Here is a 20,558-nt window from a genome sequence, read left to right on the forward strand (position 1 = left end):
AATTCTTAGTAAATGCTGCAGCAAAGCCTTTGCCACCAAGTACACTATTTAAAATTCACTAGACAAGTAGGAAATAAATTATTCCCATTATCATTCTTTACCTGGATCAAAACTGGGAGGAAAAGCAAAGGGAAAACACTCAACCGAAGTATTTCACATGAAGAACCTTGAGGTCGAACAAAGGAAGTTAGAAAACGGGGTTACAGAGCAACTTCAAAATCTACCTGGCCAGACATCCAGTGCCCCCCCCCTTATTTACTCAGAAATAATTCACAGACCACCTACTATGTGCAAAGCAGTGTGAGCGTTAGACTGAAGGCAACATTCTGAGTGTTCCAAGGAGTGCATATGACGTATAAAGACAGCTGACTTAAGGGCAGATGGAAAGCAGGGCAACAACGAGGGACATGAGAGCTGGCCAGGATGAGTGAAGGAGCCAGCAAAGCTAAAGGCCCCAAACCAGCCTTGGTACCACAAGTCAAGTGCAAGCTCTGACCCAGGCAGGAAGCAGGACGTCGGCCTGTGCCAGTGGTTGCTTTTACAAACTGCCCTGAAAGTCAACAATCACAGGGAAGCCAACCTTGGGCAAACCCAGGGTTTCTCAGGATGTGTCGTTATATGTACCCCAGGGGGGTTTGTGGGATGCCTGCAAGCAACTCACAGAAGAATATATTTGTATCTTAATAGCTATGTATTTATTTCAGTGTTTATCAGAAAAAACATATAAATAAATAAAACTAACTTTTTATAATAGTTTTATGATGAGATCAACCTCATGATTTCATTAATTTTCATGCTTCTAGTTATATCAAGAAAAAATATAAAGAACAATTGTACAGATAATATAAATAAAAAAGCTATAAGTGAATGATGGTGCCGGTCTTACATATAGAGATCAGAAAGATTGTACTGAAATGACTGACGTTTGGAAAAATGAGAACTTAACCAAAGAGGGAAGGCATGTCAGTAGAACTGAAAAAATCTAATGTTAGTATCAAAATGATACACTCGGAGAGGTTTTCTTCTGCTTTTCAGATCAATTTCAGACACAAACCTATCTGAATTCTTATGTAAACTTCCAAATTTTCACAGAATAACCAGTTTGGGGAATCTGAATCCAACTTCTTAGCTCCCATCTGCCAATTTTTGCATCCAATTGCATAAAGTCAGACCGGAAGGGGTGTCTTCCCTCCAGAGCATACAAATCACAGCTTGGGGCTGGGGCCCCAAGAGTGGCAGGTGTAATTAACCTGGCCGACCTTCCTCCCCAGGCCTCCTCGTCCCGGCACAGGGAGAGGCCCACAGCCGGGAAAGGGTATCAGAGGAAAGCAGCGTGTGTGCCACCGAGGAAATTAATTGAAAAGAACAAAACCTCACTCCATTCTATCTCACCCCGATTCAGAACATCTTAATTGCAGAGAGCCTAAGCTCATTAAGTGCGGCTCAACGGTTGTCAGAAGATTATCAAGTATTAAATTTAAAACCTATATAGTCTTCACGCCTCCTGATAAAAGTTTGTAAGGGTATTTTTTCAGAAGCCCTGTCTGGAATGACTGTGCAGTGGTGATTTGCTAAGGAGCTTATCCTACCAATGCGGGTGTGAGTAATTTGTTTCTAATTATTTCAATAAATGGGCTATATAAGAAATCCGAATAACAAAGTAACTTATGCCACAGAAGAATAAATCCTGGTGCTCTCAATGTCCAGATAAGTAACCATGCTATTAAGAGCTGCCTCGTAGATAATTGTAGTTCTGTATAAAGAGAACTCTATTTACATAATATGTCAAAGGTGTCTAATGCAAAATAGGGTTTACATATAACCTTGTTGAATCTGCAGAATGAATTCATATTCCACCCTTGCATTGGTCAAAAAACATTATTTCACACTCCATCGCCCTAACAAATAAATTAATAAAGCTTACCGCTATTCCTGTAAATCCCGATATGTGTATCTCTCTGGATTCAATATAACAACAACTTCTTAGTCTTGCCCTTGCATGTCCTTTGAAGCACTCAGAGAGAGAGAATTATTCTCCAGACTGCCCCACCCTGCATCTGACCTCCAGATGTATTTCACCAAACTGGATTCTGGCCAATGCTGGGGAAGAAATCTCAAGGCCAGTGATGGCCTCATTCTTTCTTGTCAAACGAAGGAGGAAAGTTACCAGGATTCTCTCCTTCTCTTCTTAAAAACCTACAAAATACCAGGTTTTATATTTCCACAGTAAAATTCTAGTAAAGCACCCCAGGCTCTTTATCTTTACGTGGTTGTCAGGGCAGGGACAGTGGCCTTCTCATTTATTCTCCTTTATAACCCTAGTGTCTGGAACATGTGGATAGATGTTCACTACCTGGCCCATAGTTGGTGCTCAATAAATACGTATAGGATAGATGAACAAGCATTATTAGTGCTGTATCCCAGATATGAAGAAACAATCCATTGTGATATCAGGACAGCTCAAAGGTCTGTAAAATTCATGAGGCCTGTATTTACCAGGCATCTCAAACCTGTCTCTGTGTAAGGTATTTTGTAAGACATAAAAGAATAAAAATTGTGATTTACAGTCAGATGGAGGGAACCAGCTGAACACAACTAAAACACTGGCAAGCAAACGGTTTATGCACTTATTTGGAAATATGTTTCAATATTATAAGTGTCAAAAAGCAAAGAACAGAAATATGGAAGAGAAAGGAGAGAGGAAATCTCGCTTTGGGCTCCTTTGAATCTCATCCTGTAGGACTTAAAACCCAATTCCCACTTTTAGAAAGGAAAAAACCTATGTTTGTTTTTCCCTCTAAAATCTTTATCTGTTGTTTATGCTGTTGTTTATGTTTATATAGACAGACAAGATTTACACAAGCACAGGAAAAGTCCAAACTGTTCACACTGATTAATGATGTTATTAAAGTGAGGGCTAGGACTTGGAGAGGGTACTATTTCACCTTCTATTTTATGTATTTCTGCATTGTCGGAATTTCTAACAATGAGTAAGTATCATTTTTTATAGTTAAACAAAACAATTACAAATTTAAAAGGAAAACTACAATTAAGTAACTACATTTTATGGTACATATTGAGCATTCTAGGAGCTCAATAAAACATTAATTGTCCAGAATGCAATTAACCAAAGACCTCAATCAACTGGTATTTTTTACTGCATTATACTCTTAGGAAAAAGAAGCAAGTCTTATAATTCATACCGAGAATTTAGGGAGCAGTACTGTTTGTCAAAAGAAATCAGTTTGAAGGTATGGCTAACTACCAAACATTCAGTTCCTCTAACTTATCTACCTCCATCTTTGTATGCAATTATGAGTGCTGTTTAGACATTTGCTATTTTATGTGTGGCCTCGGACAAGCAGTCTGTCAGAATCTCTGGCCCCACGCAGACCCACTGAATCAGAAACTCTGGGGGTAGACTCCAGGAATCTGAATTTTAACAAAATCCCCAGCTCATAGATATGTACATGAATGTTGACAAGCACTAGTACAGAATATTAACCCTGAGTTGCTGCATGATTCTCAATCCACAAAGAAGGACATATTTATTTCCATTATATTGTCCTTTTAAAAACAGAAAAGTAGGCATTTTATATTTTCTGCAGGAACACTAAACAGTATTAACCGATAAACAAAATGAACTAGACACATAGTCATCCATCTCTTATTATTCCACAAAATTGTTGGAAATGACATTAGAACTTAACACAATAAAAGATAGTGGAAAACTCCTGCTCCAAAACCACTCTGTGAAAAGTACAATCCTGCAATTACTTTCTTAGCCACTAAACAGTGCTCATGCATTGTCAGGACAAACAAATACCAAATCCCAGAACTGGGACAACAAGGCATGGCACTTAACATGATACCATTCCCCATTCCACACCAATGACAGACATTACCAATCAATCATGGCACTTTATCCTTCCAGCCAAGATGGTGCATCAGAATCCTCAACAGAGTACCATAGTTAACCATGGCCCATGAATCAATATTAGCATTTATGAGGAAATATTTATCTATATTTAAAAATTGCTAGAAATGATAATAGCCTGATTAAGGAATGGTAAATGAAGGATCTGTAATTTAAGGTCCCCCTGTGTAAACAAACCAAATGAGATTACAAACTGGCCAAAGATTATCCTCTGCATCTAAAACATACTTATCTTCATTCTCCAAACTGTTTGATTACAGAAGATAAAGATTAGCAATTAGAATCAATGATATTCTAGACCCAGAAGGACTCTTAGAGACCATCTAGCTCAGCTGTTTCCATTACACAGGAGGAAATATTGACCTAGAGAAATCACACTGGCCAAGTCACACAGCTAGTTATGGCAGAGTCCAACTGGGAATTGTTCTGTCTAACCAAGAATTCTCCCACTGTATCAAAGAGTTCCAAAAACCACAAGAGCCACTGGTAGGATGAACTGGGCATAATATGCATACAGATTTGGAGATAGAGGACAATATCATCCTCTAGTCTAGGGATGAACCAAATTCATGTAATGGTACACTGTTCTTGGTAGTACAAGCCCATCCTCAGCCATCAGGTGGAGTAGATATAAGCTACAAAATGGCAAGTTCCACCAGGGGGCACTGCACAGCTACTTCTGGAAGTCTTGTAGGAAAGGGCACCAGGAAGGAATTTCACAGGTCAGCTTTGAGGCTATATTTGCAGAACATCTGTTCTTAGGTCTCCCAACGATACTCAGACTAAAGACGTCCAAAACAAACTCATGGTTGGCACTGTGTACCTGTGCCAAAGCAGCAACAACAAACCTAGTCCCACTCTTCCAGGTAGTTCTCTCTCAAAGAAACCACTATTTATACAGTTATGCCTGATGGAAGACTAGGGGTCGTTCCTGGTTCCTCCCTTTCCCCAACCTAAATCCAATCAACAACGCCATAAATTTTATCCCTAGATATTTTGGGAATTAGACCCTTCTATGTCCCCCATTACTTGGGTATCCTTGAATGCTGCCTTCTCTTGCCTAAAATTCCACAGCAGCTCATTAGCTGGTCTTCTCTTACTTACTATGCTCTTCTCCCCAGTCTGTTCACCATTTAATGGCCAGAGTGATTTTTTCAAATCAAAATTCTGTGACACTCTCCTCCACTTAAAACCATTCAATACCTTCTCATAGGTTTTAAGAAGACGCTCAAGTCTTTGCAGAATCTGACCCCCTCCATCTTTCTTGCCTTGCCCCTAAATTTTCCCCCAACTTTCTGCACTCCAATACACTGGTCTCTCAGTTTCCTGGCTCTTCATTACTTCTTTTACCACAGGGTCTTTATACATGCTACCTCCTCTTTATTTTCCATCCTTCACACATCAGTTCCAGGCTCACTTCCTCAAAGAAACCTTTTTAGACTCCCCAGTGTAGGTCACTCCTCTACAATATATTCTCATGGGTAAGTATTTGCTTCCTTGGGAGGACTTACATGAGTTTACAATTATATATTCATTAGTCTCCTCACCCACCAACCTGTTCTCAGTTGTCTGCAGACTCCATGAAAACAGATCCATTCTGCTCACTGTTTCATCCTCAGTGTCTAATCAGACACTGACACATAGTAGACATCCAGCAAATACTGAGTGAATGAATGAATGAGTGAAGGCTTGGTGTTTTAGCTCATACTACTGCTCATGAAGCAACCAATAATCATTTGCAGCTTCCAGGCATGTATGAGAGTCAGGAATTCTAGGATTTCTGAGGAAAAACAGCTTCTTAGCTATATCAGTCATTCATAAAGCTTATCATCATAATTCTTCTGCAAATGGCCTGTGCCTGAGAGCAGTATCTATCCTAAGCTCCAAGAGAAGCCATTTCTCTGGGTTCAGACATCACTGCCATGACATCCTATATCCTGTCATCTCAGACTGATTCTCCCTTTCAGGTATTAGCCTCACAATGTGAGGCAGAAATGCCAAGTATGTAAGCACCCAAGTTAGTCTCAGGCATGGGATAACAATGAACCTGAGAACTGTCAGCAAAAGAACATACCAGGGGGCAGATCCTAATGCTCTGGTACTTGTGAGAGACTCATCATGGAAGGTCAACAGAGAACACAAGGTGTTCCTGCTCTATACCATAGTCTTAAGGCAGTTTCTAATATTCAAAACTGATAATTAACTATACTGAGTAATCCACATATTTCTGAAGTATGCCACAGCCAAGTGGACCAAAGTGTTTTCTAGAGAGTCGAAACAATTGGAATGTATGCTTTTGCGCTTGCTCATACATTCATGTGGCTCTCTCTCTCTCTCCCAACCCCACTGACCCTCATGTTCACTTGCTCGGGTTCTCTCTCTCTCTCTCTCTCTCTCTCTCTCTCTCTCTCTCTCTGTGTGTTCTCATTTTCCAAAGAACTCTAATGTTGAACAATGAACTAAATGTGTATCATACAAAATTACTTTTCTTTTACAGAGAACGTCTAGGGACTTGTTCTGCAACAAGAGAATCTTGAAACTGTAATTAACGTTCAGTTAATTCAGTTAACAACCTGAATTGCAGTACAGCTTTCAGGTCACCTAAATTATGCTTTGATTAGAACAGTTCCCCTATTTGGAAAATACTGGAAGCATCTCAATCAAATCCTCAGCAAAGACACCTTTAACCTTATCTCCAACAAATTCCCTCACTAAGAATGGTAGCTACTGTTCACATGGTGACACTTGTCTATTACTAAAAATATGAAAAGAAATTAGGTGCCCTGTGTGCAATTCCTGGCAACCTGCCCCCCTGCTGTCAATCCCTGCATCTGTACACACACCTGTACACATACCAATATCTTATAGGAAAAGACCACGTTTGGTACCCTTCAGGACCCACGATGGGGAAGACTGCTTCCAATGTCTTCTACTTTACAACTGGAGACTAATTTAGTCCCTGGAAATGTTGTGGGTTCTAGTCAGTCATGACTAGGTCCTTGACTTTCTGGTTTAAAGTACCTATTATATGCATATCAAAGAGGACATAAAGCTACATCTACATGGCCTGATGCATCGAGGAACATGGGCCTATTTCCATACTAGTTCCTCCTTTTAATCCAGCTCCCCAGTTTTCCTCAAAATTTTTGCCTTCTTTCTTATGGAATATGTTCTTTCTAACTGTAATTATCCCATTTTCCAAAACTACAACACTCCTTGTTTTTTTCTTGGCTACTTTTCCATTTCCCAGTCAGGACTTCCATCTCCTCCTTGCCCTTCCCAAATGACTTCTTATTTCCTCTAAAGCATTAGTTCTACACGCTGGCTGCATGTCGGAGTCACTTACAGATGTAAAAATACACACACACGTGCATGCACCTATGTCTAGGCCCCACACTAGAACAATTAGGTCAGTACTCTGGGGAATGAAGTGTGGTCACTGATAATTTTGTAGGCCTTTCAGTGATTCCACTCATATACTCAGGGGTGAAAACCTCTACCTTACAATTTGTTTACCTAATTATACCTTTTAACTTTCATTCACATACTCAGAACTTATTTATCAATAATTTATTCATTTTTGCTTATTGAAAACTCCATAGGTATCATTTTGTTAGACACTGAGAATGGCTAGATATATAGATGTATCCCTCTTTGATGTTGATGTTCTGAATATTTCTATCCTCAGTCTCCATGTTCTTCTTACCTGTACTCCCTACTCCTCACCTGTGACAGCTCTCTGCCTTTATCATGATGCCAACTACCTTCTACTTCCTGAGAGCTCTAAATATTTAGTCCAGACACTCACCCTGATATTCAGACTAGGATATCTAACTACATATTGGACCTGTTGATTTGAGTGACCTATGGACAAGTCAAATTCAGCATGTCAAGAAAAGGTTCTGACTTCCCCCTGAACTCACTCTTCTTCCTACATCCTCTTAGTTGGTGGTCCCATCATCCAAGTTTAAACCTGAGAGTCTTGCTTCCTGTCCCTCTCTCCTGCACTCCCACCCCTCACGTAACTTTGGTGTTGTCTCCAAAACATTGTGTTCGTCCACACTGTCAGTGCCCAATGCCCTAATTCTGGCTACTGATGGGTATCCCTGCCCATATTTTGCTAGCTACAGTCCCATCTTCAGCAGAATCACCAGAGTAAGTAGTCTAAAGGGAAAATTGACTCATGCCACTGGTTTTCCTTCATTCCTAAGTAAAATGTAAGGTCCTTAACCTGGCATACAATGGCCTCCAAGATCTGATCCTACACAACTCTCCAGCCACTACTAGCATGGATTACTAACCCACAATTAAGGCTATTACAACACAAAATGGTGTACAGCTTCCATTTTTCAGCAGGGATCTTTCTCACTCCCACCCCCAACATTCCATTCAGTCACCTCAGTGTGCAAAATTCAGCACCACCTACCCCTACACTCTTTGGTTAATTATATTGCCCTTATATTAAGTGCATATCTCAAACAATATACCACTATTTTTTTAATGGTATAATAACCTATCTTTGTTTCGATCTGCCCAGTTACATGGTGAACTCCGTAACTACAGTAACTACAACTGTATTATTACTGTTTTTGTTATTTTTTCTTTATATTTTCAAAATGTAGCATAATGGCTAGTATGTCTCAAGTACTCAGTAGCTACTTATGAAATGAATGAAAACTTCCCACCCTTAAGAAGCTTAAAATTTTTAAAAATATTATTTTAACTTTTATGTTCATTTATCAAATTTCAGACATAGTTTCTTTGCTCTCTAACTTTAAAAATGTAACCCCAAAGCCCATTACACTCAAATACAAATAAGACCATTTAAATCTACCTCACTATAATTTTCCAGGAATATAGAGGGATCATATATACTACTAAATTATACGATTGATGTAAAATGACACTCTTGGGAAGCAACAGAGCTTAAAACTGCCTTGGTGCTTTTCATAATTTAAATGTTTTGCAGAAAAAGTTCCCAGCAGAGGATGGAGTCTACAGTCATCTCCATATGGAAACCAAGTTACACAATCAGACAAATATTGAGGCTGGTCAGCCGAATTGAGTGATATTGACTGACCTGGTCCCGCATTCAAGTCAATGAGTGCTTTTTGGAAACTAGACTTTTGGATGGTATACCAAATATGTGAATGAGTAGAGTAGAGCTTTCCTGAGGAGGAATTACAAATAAGCTTATTTTATTAGTGATTCAAGCCCTGAGTAATAAACTCAGTTTGACCCTGTCAAAATCCTACATCTAGCAGCATTTTGAGAATTTGTTGGTTCCACTGCTTCATTCCAAGTTGTTTGTAGTTTAGTTGAGCACACGGAAGCTTTCAGTTATCAAAAATGTGCTTAAATATGCACATCATTTCACATTCATCTGCACCTGCCTAGCAGTCATCACCAGAGGCCCAGGAATATTCAGGGAACCACTGAACTGTGAGCAATAGTTAATAAAAAATTCCTGCAGTTTTAATTACAAACAAAAACCAAGCATGTTTCGACTCTATAAAATGGACCTGGAGTATCCAGGGAGCTGCTGCTGTTTATAACCACACATAAATTATATTCATCTTTCACATTGAGTTAGCGCAGCATCACAGATACACGGATAGATAAAGCCAGCAGGATTCAGTATCATAAAAATATTAGTTCTACCACCTGTTTCAGGAATTTTCTGGAACAAATAGAAACTAACAGACAATTTACTCATCTTTCCTATCATGGGGATTTTTTTTTAAGTCATCTTCCTATCCATGGAACTAAACAAAGGACTACTAAGAACCTTGATGCTATAAATATTGAGAAGTAAAATTTCTGTGCATTATCCAAAAATCATTAAGGGTAGGAAGAAACCAAGAAGTAAGCCAAACATCACAGATTATCCTTCCTTTTGAGCTCGGACTACCAAGAATCATGGTGAAAGATGTCTGAGATTCTTATCAGGGCTTTAGGTCTCCATTTGCTTATTCCTTCATTTATCATGTATTTGTGACCAGGTCTTGTACTGGGCACTCAGCACACAAAGGCAAGTTAGAAAGGTCTCTGCCTTCTTTGGAGAGATGCCCTCTGTATAATGGGTGATTCACACAAGCAATCACACAATTGGGTAAATGTGAGGATGAAGACATGCCTCTTTTACTCACATTTTCAACAAATATTTGGACTTGAGTTTTAGAATTCAGACACTGTATGAGGCACTAGTGAACTAAATCCAGTGCTTGCCTGTGAATTGTTTATGACAGGTGTTCACACAGTAAATACACAATTACAAAATAGTGAGATTGGGCCAGGGTAGGCCAAGTACACGGGAACATCTGTCAAGGTCCCCCAGTTCAGACACAGGGGTCAGGGAAATTCTGAGAAATGGAGCATCCAAGACAAGAGCTAAGAATGGACATGCACTAGTCTGATGGAGGAGGTGGTGGGTGTGGGGATGAGGGCAACAGGGAGAGGGAGCTGCATGTCAAGGGACCTCAATGCCAGAAGAACGTACGCACTGTAATGATTTAAAGACTAAAGTTGGGATTATAGTACTTACGCCAAAGAGTTTTTGTATGGCAAAAGGAACATGAGATATTACAATTCCTTAATATAAGATTTGTAAATGATTATTCAAACCTGGCAAGGGAATCCAATTAATAAGAATCTGGGGGGAGGAAGCTCAGAAAACACATAACAAAATTAGATCACATAAGGGGAAAGGCAACTCGATTCATCAAAAACGTCACCAGAAAGGTGTGAGGAGAAAGCAGACCAAAAAATTATGAATCGTCAGCCTCAAAGTTAAGCCCAGGAAGATAGGATCAAAGCTTTAAATCACATGTGAAAACGCCTAACCCAGAGCCTGGAACAGAAATATTTAAAAGGTAGATTTATTTACCTGGTCTTGAGATGATAGGAGGCACCATTCCTACTATTCCACTTGAAATGCTAAATGAGAGAAATGAATACTTAGCAGTATGCCTGCCGATATGTTGGCTGCTATTGCTGTCACTGCTGTTGGTACTGTTATTATCAGCTATGAGAAACCAGTTAATAATTTAGACAGTGTATTAGTTCAGCTAGGAAGGGCATTTCTTACTTCAGGAACCAACAGTTCAGGCTCAAATATTAAAGCTTTTGAAAGGGGTGTGGAGGGTACCCAGGCTGGGGTGTGAAGAGCATGCTCTGTCCTCCTGAGAGAGATGGATGAACTGGAAGAATTATGTAACTAACTCAAGGTCGACCACAAACTTTTATTCACAGAAACACCCTTCAACACTATGAGGAGGACCCTTCCTTTCATATAGATATAGTAGCTGGGGCTGAATATTACCTTGAAAATACCCAAGCCTTGTTTGGGTCAGAACAGATAAGATCAATAAGCCCTTTGCATTGAAAGGTATTGATTACCATTTGGCCTTGTGGTTAACATGCAGGAGAGAGACTGAGCATCTAGTCATTATTTAAGTTGTGTGTATAAATATTTCAAGGAGATTCATAGAATTATCAGATCATTGTGTAGTCACTTCTGTTAGTTTCCAGGAAAAGAATCCTGTGTTCATCCACACATCTTCTATTCTCCTGAAGACCCAAACTGCCACATACATAACAAAGATAAATTATCCCCCTACTCAGCACACCATTTTCCTAAGCCTACCCCCTCCCCGTTTTCTTTCTCTTTCACCTTCCCCATTCATTGGCTGTGAGTGTATCATGGAGGAATAACTGAATTACCAAGACATGAAAAATCCAACAGACAGGGCCAGCGAGGTCAGCAAGCTGAGGAAGGTTGTAAATATCCAAGTTGGAGTTTAATCAAAGTACATAAAGTTCAGTGAACTTTGTCTATTCCAGTAAAAGGGAGAAACAAAATTATTAGGCATAAAGCGAAACCCCAGCTAAATGAACAACATCATAAGGGCTTTTTCAGTTTTTCAGGCACTTGCCAGGGAGACCTGGCCTCAGGGTCTCCCCGCTGAGCTAAGCCAAGCTGGTTTTCACTGAATAAGATTTGCTTATCCCAGGCTGATGGTTTCCTTTTCCAAACCCACAGTGGAGCCCAAATGCATCTCACATTGTATGCAGACACCCAACATGGGTTTCAGGATATTTATCCTTGGCTTCTAAGCATGTGAGTTAAGATACATGGTGTATTAGCTTGCTAGAATGGCAGAAACAAAGTACTACAAACTAGTGGCTTAAACAACAGAAAGTGCTTTCTCACAGTTGTGGAGGTCAGAAGTCAGAGATCAAGGTGTGGGCAGCACTAGTCCCCTCTGAGGGCTGTGGGGGAGAATGTGTCCCATGTCTTTCTCCCAGCTTGCAGTGGTTTGCTGACATCTTTGGCATTCTTTGGCCTGTAGATGCATTACCACATCTCTGCCTTTATCTTCACATGGAGTTCTCCCCGTGTGTGTCTGTCCACATTCCTCTTTTTTTTTTTTTTTTATAAGGACACCACTCATACTGGATTAGGGCCCATCCTAATGACCTCATTTTAAATTGACTACTTGTGTAAGACCCTGTTTCCACACAAGGTCACATTCTAGAGTGCTGAGTTATAACTTCAATCTAATAATGTAAGTAAGTAGAAATTCTTTTAAATACTATGAATTTTTAGGGGACACTATCCAATCCATAACACACAGTAACAACTTTACCATTATCATTATTCAGCTGTGTCTAATAATGGGAAAGACACAGGCTTGTAGTTAAAAGGACTTAGCTTGAAATTCTGCCCTGTCACATGCTCTGAGCTTCCCTACCACGTGAGACAGACAGAAAATCCCTATCATGCAAGAATAATGTGAAGAAGAAGCAGGGAAAGCAACTTCTATAAAGAAGTAATGACAGGGGCGCCTGGGTGGCGCAGTCGGTTAAGCGTCCGACTTCAGCCAGGTCACGATCTCGCGGTCCGTGAGTTCGAGCCCCGGGTCGGGCTCTGGGCTGATGGCTCAGAGCCTGGAGCCTGTTTCCCATTCTGTGTCTCCCTCTCTCTCTGCTCCTCCCCCGTTCATGCTCTGTCTCTCTCTGTCCCGAAAATAAATAAAAAACATTGGAAAAAAAAATTAAAAAAAAAAAATAAAAAATAAAAAAAGAAGTAATGACAAACCTTGCACATTACAGATCACTGACAACCGTTTACACCCAGCTAAAATAACCTGCCAAGTCAGACCACTCTTTCAATAAACATAAGACAACAAAATCAAACTTATTTATTTCCTTGTGAAAAATGAAACCTCTTAAAAATAGTTTCAAAAAAAATCTCTCAACTCTCTTTGTTTACCTCTGAGACTCCAAATACCCCTTTTCCTATAATAAAGGTTTTTATTTATGGTGGTTCACCCAACTGTATAGAAAGCAATCCAAAGTAATCCTTTCTGTTTGCCTTTTTATATTTGAGTTTTTCTGATTCTTTGATTACAAACTCTTGGAATGGAAGAACAGTGTATTCAGTGATATATGAAAACATGTTCCAAAGATAGTCTTTTTATTGACTACCTTCTCTATGTAATTCAATGGGAATTTAGTGAAATTGTTAAGGGCACCTCTGTTTTTAAGTGCACTGTCTACTGGGGTATTATTGTTGCCTCTGTTAGGCAGAAGCCAGACATGAGCAGTGAAAGGAATGCCCTGAGGTAGAATCCCATGTCCTTGAAGGGGAATGATCGAGACCCGAGCTGGAGGCAGACAGGGTGATGAATAAACTACATATCAAAGACGTGGGGGTACAACATCCTGACCTGTGGCTGACAGATCAAGAGCCACAGGTGCAGAACACGTGCTCTTCTCTTCCACCTGTCAGGTATCCCCTAAACTCATTATAATGAATTTTCATGGCAGGTACAGCAACCCCATGGAGAAAGGCTACCTTGACCTGACAGTTCTGATACAAACCTGATACAAAAACTCCCCCTTGCAACCTGTGGGAGGAGGCCCCCAAATGATTGGAAGCAGCCTCCATTAGAGACTACCCCACTCTTCATTATAGCTCCTCCCAACCCAGAAAGACCCAGCCAATTCCAAAACAACCTAGGGGCTGGTTCCACCTAGGAACCTCCTCCTCTATCCCACCTTGAGAGTGTACTTTTGCTTTAATAAACTGCTTTGTGTTTGTCATTTCCTTCTATCTCTATTCTGAGCATGGAACCCCACATAAATCTTCTCGTGGGGAATCCAAGGACCCAGACCTCCATTCATACAATGCACACTCTCCCACTGGTAACACCTCTATCCTTATTATCTAAATCTGCTTACAGAAAAACCATTGGTGCATTTCTGGGGATTAAGTAATAAAGTGCCCTGGGGCTGCTAGGTAATATCAGGCAGGTTGTAGACTGCACAAGAGTGCCTCAACATAACCACTGTCAATTTTTATACTTATTATGACAATTCTCTAGCAGATAGTTGCAAAATCTTGTTCTACTATAAATGTGTAAATTATAAAAAATTTGTAATCTGTACAACAAGGGATGATTTCTAAAATTTGTATAAGGCAATGCCTGGGCTAACTTTGTCCTTGCTGCTGGTAATGCTTCCATGTAACTCATTCAGGCTATTCTCAGGCAAGAAGATTGAAGCTAGAGGAAAAGAGCCCGGTGCCATCTTTAGCACCCGTCATTGTGAGGAACTGAACTGGAGAGAATCTTCTGAAGAGTCCCGTATCAGGGTCGGCTTCCACCTTAGTGTCAGCTGCTGGAGGACGATTTTAGTCAGGAGGGTGTCCTGCGGGAGCGGTGAGTCTGCTGCCCATCAGTGGTGCTCACCAGAGAGATGAAGGAGCTAAAATATAAGTTCTTTTTGGCAAATTTTCCACTTTCTGGTCCCCACAGAGCAGCAGAAATCTGATCCCTGCAGAACTGACAACTGTCTTCACAACTGAACTTTCTGGGGAACAACTGATGGAAGGTAGCATGTGGTAGAAATCTGGCATACTGGTATGTGATAAAGACCTTGATTTGGTACATTTTAACATATCAAAGAGAGATTTTTTTTTTAATTTATTTTTTGTTTGTTTGAGAGAGAAGGGGTTGTGGGCAGAAGGGCAGAGAGGGAGAAGCAGGCTCCATGCTCTGCGTGGAGCCCAGCACAGGGCTCAGTCCCACAACCCCAGGACCATGACCTGGGCCAAAATCAAGAATCAGACACTCAACTGAGTGGGCCACCAAGGCACCCCAAAGGAAGGTTTTTTATTGTCTCAGTACAAAATAGCAATCTGACCAATTAGGTCAATAGATGGAATCACTCTGAACCATAGATTCTAAAACTTAATGAGCATAAGAAGTAGAAGAGGGGCACCTGGGTGGCTCAGTCAGTTAAGCGTCTGACTTCGGCTCATCTCATGGTTCGTGAGTTCAAGCCCTGCATTGGGCTCTGTGCTGACAGCTCAGAGTCTGGAGCCTGCTTCAGATTCTGTGTCTCCCTCTCTCTCTGTTCCTGTCCTGCTTGCACTCTGTCCTCAAAAAGCGAATAAATGTTAAAGAAAAAATATATTAAAAAGAATTTAAAAAAGAAGAAAAAGAGTTTGTTTTAAACAAATGCATACTGTAGGTGCAGAATATAAAAAAAGTCACAATAATAAATTTGCAGGGGTGGATAGCAAAATCATCTGATATATCAACACCAACGTAATTGGAGAAAAATGTGTGGGAGTGATTGAGAGCAAAGCACAGTGCATGGAGGTTTGTGAAAAGCAGAATGGAGAGAGGGAAGCCCCTCAAGCTTAACAACTCCCCCAGCAGGAGCAGTGCAGAACACCATGGGGCAGATGGGAGGGAACAAGTTTTAAACACCTGATTCACAGTCAGCCAATAAAAAACATCGGGAGGCACAGTGTGAGAATGCGTAACATGGAGTTGGGCTGGGAGCTGCCATCACAGGTAATGGTATCAAAAGTCACATAAACCAAGATTCTGCCACAGAGGCCACTTTTCAAAGTGTAATGAAGAAAACGAAAAATTTGAGAAAGAAGGAGCCAAGTAGATATAAAGAAACAGATACAGACGATCAGAGGAGTATTAACACTGAGACCACCTTCCAGCTAACTGAGCGCTTCCTGAATCCCAGGGTCAATTCCTGCCAAGTGCATTTCCTTCCAGAGGGAGCCCCAGAGCCTGGCCACAAAATGCCCTCACTCTTTATTCCAGCTAGCCTCAGTGAGTTTATGCTCCTTATAATCACAGCTTTGTAACAAGAACTCCAGGAATGCCAGGCACAGGAGGATAAAGTCTGAGGGGGGCAGTGAAGGACAGTTCAAGGGGAGATGTCCCTGAGGGAGAAGGAGAGAACCAGGTTATGGTTTCTGCAGCCAGAAAAGATCCAGGGTTTTTACTGCACAGTTAAAGAATGACTCATTGGCCCTAAGATTAAAAGACCAGCTATCATTATGGAGCCAGAGGAAGGGTTGGGGGGGAGGTGATGGAGGGGCAGTAAGCAGCAGAGAGAGGAGAGCTCTCTTAAGATTCTGCACATATTCATAGCAAGAATTCAAACTAGGGAAGTCCACTTCAGGATGTTTTTTTCAGCATTTTATATGAGGCTTTAATGCCTCCCCAACATTTCCAATGAAGAGAAATCCCCTTCAATAACAACACTTTCTGCAGATTATTAAAAGGGACAGTGTGAAAACTTCACTAATATTTAGAAATATATGTAGGAGAACTAACTTGATTCCTTCATCACATTTTCAAGTAACTGGTGTGGGCTCCATTTCTGACCACATAGCACAGTACAGATAGACTTTTGTGTATCAAAATTAATGAAAAAAGCGGGGATTTAGGGATCTCAGTAGTTCTCCCAATTTAAATACGCTTAAGTAACTGTGAAAACCGGTCAGTTTACACATAAAGTCATGCCAATTTAAAACAGAAAAGTTCCATTGATATTGACCACATTTTTGGCTCCTATTAAATTGCTACATAAATATATAAAGCAGGTCTGTAATACTATATGTCTGCAAAAACATATTTTTGGCAAACAGAAGTCTTTCCATTTTTAATTTCAATCTTCCTTACTCAGTATTCTTAAATATTTCTAAATTACTTTTGGTTTTAAGTATCTTCTCTGCCCTCCACTCCCCCCCCCCCACCACCCTTTTTCCATCTTGAATTTATTCATCCTTTTCTTTTACGGAGTCATGCATAAAATAGTTTGATATTCATGCAGATTGTAATTTCCGGTCTCTCAAAATCCAGCTTCCAGTTGTCAGTGGAGGAATATTTGAGGTGTAATGGTATGGGACAATGGTTAGAGTGGGTTGAATTGTAGTCCCCCCAAAAATACACCCATATCTGAACCCTGGAATCTGTGAATGTGATCTCCTTTGGAGAAAGAGTCTTTGTGGATATAGTTAGGTTAAGGATCTCCAGATGTGATCATCCCATATGATGTGGAGGGCCATAAATCTAAAGGCAAACATCATAATAAGAGATACTCAGAAGACAGATACAGAGAGAAGAGAAGGGAGGAGGAGACCAGATGAAGAAGAAGGCAGAGACTGGAGGATAGCAGCCATCAGCCAAAGAAGGGCCAGAGCCACGAGAACTTCAAGGGGCAAGGAAGGAGTCTCCCTGTGGCCTTCAGAGGGAGGGGACCCTTGTTGATTTCAGATGTCTGGCCTCCAGAATTGCAAGGCCAAAATTTGTGTCGTTTTAAGCCAAATGTACAGCAGCTCCAGGAAACTAATATAATGATTAAATGAGATCTCTTTATTTTTCATTTGCTTTTCATTAAACTTGTGAATCATACAAAATGCTGATATTTTTGCCAATATAACCCCTAGAATTATTAAAAATAAGTATATTGGAATAAAACATTAATAAAATCAGAAGCCAAGATAAAGTTTATTTCTGAGTGCTGTTTAGTTTTAAAAAATCACAAAATGGTTTTAAACGGCAATGGTGTTTACATATTTATGCACTTTCTGGCTTAATGTTGTCAGCTGCCACAACAATTGAATGAAAGCTATAACCCATAAGAAAAGACCCAACTCCCTCTAGTTTTAATATATTCTGCAAAATAAGAACTGAATGAAGCCAGTAGAAAGTACAACATTAATGAGAGCCATGCTTTTGGTATCAGAATTAATATGTAGTTCAACTGAATTCCTACTATGTGTCAGGCACTGTGCTGGGAGGAGAAAGAGGTCTTATCTCTCTATTAAAGTGCATTTACTCTACTATGGGGACAGGTATATAAGTAAATTGGCTAATTTCTAAATTAATTAAATTCAGAATACAATGCCTGGGAGCTTTAGGAGATATCTCACCTTCAGTGCATTATCTAGTGATTCTGAGTCATTCTGTAATTTAAGACTAAAAATTAAACTCAAAATAACTGGTTTCAACATAATCCATATTGACAAAATCTGTAAAACATATTCAGAGATTAAAACATCTGACATCTTAAAATTGGGCAACCCCGGTAGAATACTGCATGTATATTAAAATACATATTTGAAATTGGTTTGGGGTTATTTGACTAATAACAATCCCATTAGTTAATTTAGGGCTATGTACACATCCTATGGCAATACAGTTAGCAATTTAAATACAAAGTAGCCCTGTTCAAAGTTAAGAGATTTAAATGTCTACAGAGAACAACTGGCCATATATATTATAGCATATTCTGCAATTGTTGAAAATAATGTCTATGAATATATTTTAATCACAGAAAATAATTATGAAATAATTCTATCATATTAAGTGATAGAATCAGAATACCTAGCTGCATCATGACCTCAACCAGGTAAAAATATGCATAGTAATTATCCCTGGGAATTTATATTATGTGTGGTCCTGGTAGTACCCAGAACAATTCTGGACAGATTGTTAAATAGTATTACACAATCAATTGTTGAATATCTACTCATCGTTTCCACAATGACGATTTTAGCATTTTTTAAATAAAGAAAATGATAGTCTATCCTCATTTGAACTAATAGGACCATGTTCTCAAGGAACCTAAAAGAAATGCTAATTTACAGATAAAATCCCCAAATCTGTGCCACAAATAAGGCCAAAACACCAGAACTATCCATGCTATCGTGTTCACTAATGCATGATACGTCACTATTAGAGTTGCAATCCATTGTCTCCCAGTAAAATGCAAATATCACCAGGGGGATCTCTGATCTGGAAGGTGACACCCTTGGACCATTGCATCCCATAGAGGAGACTTCCAGTTTTTGTGATCCAGGCACATCGTAAACTTTGGTATACATCTGCTGACATAGGTGCCTAATGAGAGGAAAGGCAGTTAGTGCGGTTATGTATATGGGGCACTTGGTAAGATAACAGTGAACCAAAGGAATCTGGAATGTGAGCTAAGTGCAGGTGTAGAGCAGCAATAAGTTCCAGACTTTTTTGCAGGAGGAGATAGGCCAGAACGAGGAGAATTTAGAAGTGGGACTAAGACAGGAAGACAGAAGAACAGGAAAATTTTTATTAGTAAGTCACAATTAAAATGGGGGAGGGTAACTAAGTGGTAAAGGCATCAGCCAGGCCAAATGAGAAGTAACAGCAGACATTTCTCATAGAAGAGATAGCGCAGCTCTGAAGGTCTGGGTTAGCATTTCTTTGGTTAGACTCATGGTAACTGGTGTATTCCCTCCACCCTGATTTTCAAGTCAGAGTTCTACCTGGGCTCTTATGGAAACCTCTTCCTTGCTTTTCACCTTCACTGGCTTCCATTGTCCATAGGGAAAATTATATCAAACACTTGGGCATTGCAAGGAAGGCTCTTACTTACCTCTCTGAGCTCCTCTCTTCCTACACCTTCTCTTGGACCAAATGCACTAGTCTAATCTACTCGTGGCTTCCAAACCTGCCTTCCATGACCTCTCAAGTCAGCTCAAGGAAGGAGACTGTGAAATCCCTTATGCCTTCCAGGGGGGCCATACTGTCAGCCTCCGTCACAACCCATATAGTTTCATCAGGGATGCGTTAAAGATTTTTGTCTTTCAAATTAATAATCTGGAGCATTTTAGTTAGGATTCAATCCAGGAGGTTACTTCTGGTAGATGGATAGAGGAAAAGGCAGAAACCCTGGGTGTTCAGAAGGCCCCAGTGCCAAAGAAGGTGGATTCAACTTGCAGTGTTGTTCAAGCCTGACTGGCACCATGTACATTCAAGCCTTCTGGTGATACTGAAAGCAGATCCATTCAGAAAGGCCTCATGAGAATTAAGGCCCTGAGTGGTCATCCAGAGGTGGGGAAGAGATGAGAAAGGAGATTGGATGGAAAGTAGGGGCTTGGATTAGGATGCTAGCTTTGGTAACTGGTGCAAAAACTCATTTCTCTTTAGGTTGTAGAGATATGGCTGATGCAAGATGAGAGAATAACTGGAGGTCACCCAGGACGGTAAATTAGTAGCAATGTAGAATATAAGACACAGCTCTTTGGTGGAAACACATCCTGGGGCACCTGGGTGGCGCAGCCGGTTAAGCATCCGACTTCAGCCAGGTCACGATCTCGCGGTCCGTGAGTTCGAGCCCCGCGTCGGGCTCTGGGCTGGTGGCTCGGAGCCTGGAGCCTGTTTCCGATTCTGTGTCTCCCTCTCTCTCTGCCCCTCCCCCGTTCATGCTCTGTCTCTCTCTATCCCAAAAAAAATAAATAAAAAAAAACGTTGAAAAAAAA

General features: G+C 40.3%; 1 protein-coding gene across 7 annotated transcripts in view; it reads right to left on the bottom strand.

Moving 5' to 3' along the window:
- NCKAP5 (NCK associated protein 5) overlaps nucleotides 1-20,558 on the bottom strand; it is a 993,237-nt gene that overhangs the window by 712,690 nt on the left and 259,989 nt on the right. The window contains exon 1 of one of the 7 annotated variants that reach the window (XM_086718455.1): nucleotides 1,925-3,021. The exons of the other annotated variants lie outside the window; for them this stretch is intronic. The gene's annotated coding sequence lies outside the window, so the exon portion shown is untranslated. Of the gene's footprint in view, nucleotides 1-1,924; nucleotides 3,022-20,558 lie in introns of those variants that run through there. 7 annotated transcript variants of the gene reach the window in all.

The sequence above is a fragment of the Puma concolor genome, chromosome C1 (assembly GCF_028749965.1).
Source record: "Puma concolor isolate L17-30 chromosome C1, mPumCon1.1.hap2, whole genome shotgun sequence".
Taxonomy (NCBI): Eukaryota; Metazoa; Chordata; class Mammalia; order Carnivora; family Felidae; genus Puma; species Puma concolor.